The following is an 8,685-nucleotide window of genomic DNA, read 5'->3' on the forward strand; positions in this document are numbered from 1 at the left end:
GTTCCATGCAGGTCAGCCTCAGCAATGACCCAGCATGAGTAGCCAATCACGCACATCTCTGTTCCCATTGTCTTGTCTTGTTCTTTCATTGCTGATGCTTTTACACACAAATAAATAGTGGGCTGCTCATATCTAGACAGTCATGTTTAGTGTGCTCAATGTGAGAGAAAAACAGAATTATAAACGAAATTATCTTGTCCCACGCCAGACAAAAGTATGCTTCCCCATCTCCTTTCCCCATCTTTGTTGAGTTGGTTGTTTAAAAAGTCTCAAAACACATCAAATGGCTTTGAGAATTCAATTGGCATTGTGTAATATGGCAGAATAGAATATCCAGGAAATATATTTTATAAAAACCCACGACAATAGATTGCCTACCACTCTCCACCTCAGTCGTATTGAATCTGTGCAACATGAAAGACAAGCAGAACTTTAATCCTTGGGGCCTAGGCTTCTCTTGTGCCAGAAAAATGTTAAATATGTTTGTTATTAAACACTGGTGTTCTTGGCAGTGATGGGATTCAAAACTGCACATTTTACACCAAAATATGGCACCTGGGCATACTAAATATTTTCAGCTGAGAGAATTTGAGAAATGGAAAGACCTTCTGACTTTCCCCTAAGGAGGTCATAAAACCCTCCTGTGAGAGGTGCCCTCCCTATATATCTTTATCTCCAAGACACTGAGAGGAATTGAAAGAAATAGGCCTTACTGTTCCCCAAGTTTACTACTCTTAGCTCATACACTTCATTATCTTGTCACATTCCCCCATGACGTTTCAGTCTTCATCAAACCTAGCATTAAAAACTCAGGTTTAACTGCTTCTTCAGATCTGCATTTCCTGTTGAAGTCTCCTCTGTCATGTAAAACTTGTAATTAAAAAAAAACGTATGCTTTTATTGTGTTAATTTGTCTTTTGTTACAGGGCTTTGGCCTCGAACTTAAAAGGGTAAAGGAAAAAGATATTCTTCCTTCCCTACAGCAGCATAGGGTACTAACAGAAAACCACAAGGCCTCCAAGGGTTGAAGGAAAAGCAGGCGAACCAACTTGGTGAAACTGCTTTCCATAAGACTGAGAGAAGGAAGGAATGTATCCCCTGCAAGTGGCTCTGCTAAAGATCCCAGGCATGACAGAAACCTGGTCTAGTCCCCAGGTGTCCCCAGATTGATGGAAAGGAGAGGCTGCAGCCAATGAAGCCACTTGCTCTCAAATGGCCACAGATGCGGGGCAAGGGGGATGAAGACAGTTCACCACAGACCTGTTCCTAGGGATAGCAAGAGGCCTCCACAAATTTCTGGACCCCTAGGAAGAGCGAAGGCAAATTCCCAAATAAAGGAACCAAGATTTTCCATCAAACCTTGTAGGTGTCAAATTTGATTCCATTTTCAAAAAGTGAAAAATGAAAAACTATACCATTTTCAAAAATGAAAACCTATACCATTTTTGTACCTCCAGTGTGAGACTGCAAATTATATCCCTTGCTATATATTTTAATTGATGTACCATGGCTCAAATTTCAACTAAGTATTCAAATAAGTACAGTAATCCAGACCATTGGGAGGATATTAATAAGGATGACTTTTTTTAGGGAAAAAAATATGTATTTACTTATTTAGAGAGAGACAGAGAGAGAGAGAGAGAGAGAGAGAGAAAGAGAAAGAGAGAAAGTACAAGCAGAAGAGGGGCAGAGAGAGAGGGAGAGAGCAAATTCCACTCTCATGAACCATGAGCCGAAATCACAAGCTGGACACTTAACTGACTGAACCAGCTAAGTGCTCCAAGAATGACTTTTTAAAAAAAAAAATTTAATGTTTGTTTATTTTTGAGAGAGAGAGAGAGAGAGAGAGAGAGACAAAGACAGAGTGTGAGCAGGGGAGGGGCAAAGAGAGGGAGATACAGAATCAGAAGCAGGCTCCAGGCTCAGAGCTGTCAGCACAGAGCCCGATGAGGGGCTTGAACTCATGGACTGTGAGATCGTGGCCTGAGCTGAAGTCGGACACTTAACTGACTAAGCCACCCAGGCGCCCCCTAGAATGACTTTTTAATTGCACCAAATAAAAGATCCTCCTTCTCCTAGTGATCTCTCATTCCTCTTAAGTCTAATGAACCTTCGGAACTACCTTATTTTCCTAGTTGGATTCTGTAGAATAATTATAAACTCACTTTATTTTTCTCACACCACTGCCCTTCAAAAGTTTTACTTAAGATGCATTCATCTCCCTGTGTGATATCTCCTACAGGTCTCACACTTGTAGGTATTACAGATGCATTTTCTTCTCTCTCTCTCAGCACTGCCATAATGGTTTGTATTCTTGGAGAAAGGGAGAATAAAGCTAGCAATGTGAGAAGGACTATTAGGACCTAAGTTTGGGAAGAACCACCTCCCACCTTCATACATATGTACTGTACAACCATGCCCTCCCCTGTTCACTAGCCTGTAACCAACTATGAGAAACAGTAGCTATGGTAGGTCAGAGAGGGGGGATGCATTGGAGAGGAGAAATTCATAAATGAATTTCCTATTGCAATGCCTTTCAACAAATAGTATGTTTGGAGCATCCAGTTAATGTTATCAAAGTTGGCCAAATATTGATCTAATTGCAAATATACTGTCGGATAACAGTACTAGCTGTTCTCTTTGAAAGAAATGAAGTATTATTATCTTACAACCATATATACATAGGTATAATACTTTTTAAACTAGTTAAGATAATCTATTCATGAAATGATAATTTTAAAAAGACAAATATAAAACTAGACATTTATGATCTTTATATATTTTATTTGGATTTATGTACTAATTTATCACATCAGGAACTTTACAAAAATACAGTGCCTACGCTTGATACAGAGACTCCAATTTAATTGGTCTGTATGGGGCCTGGAGGTAGACACTATTTTAAAATCTTTCCAAATAATTCATTATATGGCCACATTTCAAAAGTCCTGGCATTAGCCCCCATATTAAAAACAAAACAAAACCAAAACTGAGATTTCCCAAGTTTAACTGATTTCTTCAGGTCACAGAAGATACCTAACTTTTAACTTAATGTAGAATGTCATTATTATAATTTACAATTTTATTAGTCCACTTAAAGTAAAATACATGTGAAATCATTCTAAAGCAAGGTTAGTTAATTATAAAGTAATTTTAATATTTTCCTTATTATAAATTAAAGAGGAAACCTAGAAGTAACTGAAAAACAGAAATAAATTCCAAAGATTTAAAAAATGACTAGTTTGTGTAAAGAATATTTTCTAAAGTAAATTTTATATAAAAAGGAAGTCAAGCATTAATGGTTTTGTTTCTAAGGTGACAGTGTGTATCTTTGTTATGTATGCCAGGGGATACTATATGCACGTAAACCGACATAAACTGAGAGTGTCAGTGTGTGAAGTAAATCTAAATATTTCCTTTCAGCATTGCAAATTTTGTTTAGTTAATTCTGTATAATTTTAATGTTTATTATCAGAATATTATTAGATACTTATTGATTGGAATAAAATACTAGTTTAGTAACATATTCTGCTCTAATTTTTTCAAATAATAAATTTCACTCTTTTTAAATATAGCTAGTTTTAATTGATGCTTTTCTCTTGAACTCCTGGGTTGGCTCCTGTGACTGATAGATTTTCATCACAAATTTTTCTTTCTGTCTGCAGTAATGGGGAAAAAAAGAAAGAAACATCTCTGTGAAAGTTAACCCCCACCAGAAATATATTTGTTTATTTGTTTTGAAAGACTTTATATTTAAGAGTTTGTTTCCTCCATATGTGTATGAAAAAATGAAACCTTTACCCAGCAAAGGGACATTAGATAGGTAGGTTTATGGGCATTACTGCAGTGCTGTGCTGATTAGAAATCCTAGGCTAAAACTTTAACCTACTATGAGTGTTTATTTGACAAATCTGAGCTAAGTTTTTATTTATTTTAAAGAAGGAATTCTGTTCTCAAATTCAGGAAGAAAAAGAAAAGAAAAAAGGAAAGAAAGAACAATTTTTAAAAAGACCCTCCTCAAAGAGATACAATGTTTTTGCAGATTAGTGAACACGAAATTATTGCTGATTGTATTATAATCATTAATGGAAAGCATAGGGATTCAAGCTGTGTTTGTTTCATTCGTGTTTTGATTATTTGGAACCCTGGTAATACCGATAAGATTGTAAGCAGATGATATGAATTTATTGGATAAGAACTATCTAATTGTAAAATTGTCTCAGTCTAAATGCTTGTGGTACTAATATGACTGGGTTCGGGTTGTTATAGTTGTTGGCAGTACTGAATCCAATCTTGGCAATTTGGAATACTGCTGAACTGAAATTGATGCTTAAGTCTATAAGTCTCTGAGACGATAGTCCTCTGAGGAACTAGATCAAAATTTTATCAATAAACAAATAATCTCCAGATGAAAACCAATGGGGGGCCAAGACTGATCCCTCTTATTACATGACACCTAGGGTACTGCATCTCAATATTCCCAAGGACCAGTTCTGGTTCTGGTCATCAGAATGAAAAACTAGCTTGCTCAGGGTGCCTGGGTGGCGCAGTTTGTTGAGCTTTGGACTTCTGCTCAGGTCATGATCTCATGGTTCATGGGTTCCAGTCCCACAACCGGCTCTGTGCTGACAGCTTGGAGCATGGAACCTGCTTCAGATTCTGTTATCTCCCTCTCTCTCTCTGCCCCTCCCCCACTCACTCTCTGCCTTTCTAAAATAAAATAAAATAAAATAAAAAACATTAAAAAAACTAGTTTGCTAACATAATCTTCAAAAAAGTTTTAGAATAAATGTTTTTTCCTCAAAGTATAGTTTAGATTTAATATGGTTTTGTTTCTTGTACTACAGAAAAATACTTCTGGCCTTCTATATTTTAGAAAAATCTAAGACACAATTTGACATGGGAAAGTACATCCTGACACACTGAATGTAAGTAAAATACATTGAGTAGCATTTTAGAATCTGAGGAGTTTGAAAAATAAATGATAGTAAGTATACTGGGGAAGAAAACCAGAATTTGAAATGCCACCAAATTGGCATTGACTTTCTCATTTTCTTTCTACTTCTGAGGAATCTCTCAGGGTTTGCTTTCAAAGAGAGCCAGAAACTCCAAGTTTTGTAGTGAGTGTGAACTATAAGAACTCCAAGAGAAGCCCACTATCCCTATTTCTGAAGAGTTACAAAGAGAATCACTAAGGGCCAGAGAGACAGAGAGAGTGAGAGTGGTAGAAATCTTGTTGGTGAAAGGGCGGGCCTACGTCGGCCGACTCCATCTTGTTCTGTGTTCTTCACCTTGACTACACCTCCTCCCCTTGAGTAACCACCCCCCCCCCACCTGCCTAACAGGACTCGGACCCTTCCCCAGCCAATCGGCTGAGGCCATAGCCATTACCTCACCAACTGCCCCTAGGCCCCAATAAAACGTTTGTCCTTTTGAAACTCGCTCTCTCCCTCGTATCTCACCACTGCGTCGGTGCAGGTAGGGGATTGAGCTCGAGCTAGCTCGAATAAAGGCTCTTTTGCTTTTGCATCGGACTCGGCTCCCTGGTGGTCTTTGGGGATCACGAATTCTGGGCATAACATTGGCTTTTCTCTTTTGTCTTTCATTTATTTCTGTTCTCTCACAGTAACCACTAGTCAATTCTGTGAGAGTGGCAGCAGTTATAATAACAGTAGTTGCACAGGAACCCAAATCACTGAGAAAGGAAACCCTTCCCTCTAACTACAGGAAGGATGGTTCTAAGAATGTGGGATAACTCTAGTTGTTTTGTTTTCTCCCTGTCCTCTTGTTTCTGGTGCCCAGAAGCAAGCATAGTCATATGCATAACAAAAAGGATCAATTAAAATGCCCATTTTCTAGCCAGAGGAAAATGAAGATGGACCCTGGGAAGCAAGAAATTGTTAGGCCTATTGAAAAGAGAGAGCTTAAGAAAATGATCATATACCTTTGTACATGAACTTTTGAGCGCACCCATGTACTGTGCCTGAATGGATCTAAGTCTAAGTGATTCAACAAAATTTGAGAATTGAACCTAGATTCTAAATTGGTGTTTGAGTGTCATATATACAGGAAAGATCCAAATAATACTGCAAAGTCTTTGAAAACTGAATTACCATTGGAACTACCATCCACAGAAGGTGAGTAGGAACTTGCAAACAACTTATCTGAGTAGATTGCTTGCTAAAGTAAACCAAAGGAAATGAACAATATCAACATTCTTGATAGGATTTAAAATGACAAAGACTTATAGGGTAATACCAAAATGTCTAGAACACAATATAAATTTACTCAACACAAGATGAACCAGAACCGTCTCAACATACCTTAATGGAAAAGAAAATCAATGGACATCAAACCCAAAACAACACAGATATTGGAATTATCAGACAAAGACCATAAGGTAGCTATTATAACTACAGTCCAAGATGTAAGGGAAAGCACTTTTGAAATGAATATAAAAAAAATAAAAAGTTTCAGCAGAGAAGTAAAATATTTTAAAAAGAAACAAACTGAAACTTTAGAACTGCAAAATACAATAAACTAAATTTTTGAGAAATTCCAAAATGGACTCGAGAGCAGAATGAACATGACAAAGGAAAGAGTCCTTGAACTTGTAGACAGATCAAAGAAATTATCCAATTTGTACATCAGAGGGGGGAAAAAAAGAAATTGTAAGAAAATGATTACAATCTCAAGAATATGTAAGCCAGTACCAAAAGGTATAATATTTGTATTATTGGAATATCAGAAGAAAAGGAAGAAGAATGGGATGCAAAAATGTTTTAAGAAATAATGGTTAAAAATTCCTCAAATTGGTCAAAAATTTAAACTTGCATACTTAAAAATCTCAGTGAACTCCAAGGAGGATAAACTCAAATAAATGCATGCCCCAAAGAGGTTAGAGGTTAGAATAAGAGACTCTTAAAAACTGAGAACAAACTGAGGGTTGATGGGGGGTGGGAGGGAGGGGAGGGTAGGTGATGGGTATTGAAGAGGGCATCTTTTGGGATGAGCACTGGGTGTTGTATGGAAACCAATTTGACAATAAATTTCATATATTAAAAACAAAAACAAAACAAAAAAAAACAAATAAATGCATGCCCAGACACATATAATCAAACTGCTGATAATTTAAGACAAAGAAAAATCTTTAAAGCAACCACAGACATCGGTCCTATGTCTATTGGGGACCGATAATTCTAATGATGACAATTTCTCATCAAATAACATGGAGGACAGAAACCAATGGACCAAAATTTTTAAGAAGTGACTGAAAGAAAATAATTGTCAGCACAGAATTCTATGTCTGGCAAAAATATTCTTCAGAAATGGAGGCATAATAAAGACATTTTCAGGGGAAGGAAAATGAGGAAAAACCTTTGGTTGTAGATCTGTCTAAAAGAAATACTAAGGGAAGTTCTTTTGGGTGAGAAGAAATAATACTAGAGGGAAGTTTGGATGTTAGGAATGAAAGAAGAGCAACATAAGTAGTAGGTATCTAGGTAAATGTAAAAGACTCTTCTTTAATATTTTTAAATACACATGATATACAGTTATACATATTGAAAAGAAAAAATGAAAACGGTATCTGTTTGGGTTTTCAGAGTTTGTAGATGTAATATATATAACAACTATGACATAAAAAGATGAGAAAGAGAGCTAATTATATAATTTTAATTTTCTACATCCTATTTGAAGTGATAAAATATTGTTTCTAAATCAAGTAATGAGTTTAAATAGATATTTAATATATATTAATAACTATTAATTAATATATTATATATAATGTATATTTTATATTATATATTTTTAATCTCTAGAGCAACCAGTAAATCAAACCAACAAAAACTACACAAAAAGATATAATACAAAACTTAATATGTTACTTAATGTGATACCAAAAAAATATAGATATCATCAAAGCAAAGGCAAGAAAGGGGGAAAGAAATAAAGGAAACTTGACACAAAACAAATAATAAAATGGTAGATCTAAATCTACACCTGTCAATAATTACATTACACATAAAGAGTCTGAATATGCCAATGAAAATTCATTGCCAGAGTGAATTTAAAAAGAGACCCAACTCTGTTCTATCTATAAGTAGACAGTCTATTTTTCAATTGCAATGATATGGGTAGGTGGAAAAAGATATGCTAAGGAAACACTGATCAAAATGAACCTAGATTAGTATATTAATATCAGACAAGGAAGACTACAGAGTAAAGAAATTACCAGGGATAAAGTAGAACATTACATAATGATAATGTATCAATTCAATAAGATATAACAATCTCAAATGTGAATGCATCTAATACCAGAGTTATTTCTCCCAGTTAACAGTTTATTCATTGAATAATTAACTCAGGTTTGTTCAATCAGTATTTAAAATATTTCTTGAATCTCTTCCCTTTTTTCACCTCCAATGCATTTACTTTGATTTCTATAGTTCCTTTTGGATTTCTGAAAAAATATTCTACATCATTTCCTTAATTCTACTTTTGCCTTCTTCAATATGAGTCTGCAGTCTTGATGAAATGAAATTAGTAACATTAATATACAATTTTGTGGTTCCAAGCTTAAACATTTTCCACAGCTATGAATAAACTCAGCAGAAATTCAAACATTACTGGGCAGTTAAAAGAAAGAAAGAAAGAAAGAAAGAAAGAAAGAAAGAAAGAAAGAAA

The 8,685-nt window shown here is 35.4% G+C and overlaps 1 protein-coding gene across 1 annotated transcript in view; it reads right to left on the minus strand.

Annotated features, from left to right (window-relative positions):
- Positions 1–8,685, minus strand: part of KYNU (kynureninase) — a 115,906-nt gene that overhangs the window by 95,107 nt on the left and 12,114 nt on the right. The window lies entirely within an intron of this gene.

This window comes from Panthera uncia (genome assembly GCF_023721935.1).
Source record: "Panthera uncia isolate 11264 chromosome C1 unlocalized genomic scaffold, Puncia_PCG_1.0 HiC_scaffold_3, whole genome shotgun sequence".
Lineage (NCBI taxonomy): Eukaryota > Metazoa > Chordata > Mammalia > Carnivora > Felidae > Panthera > Panthera uncia.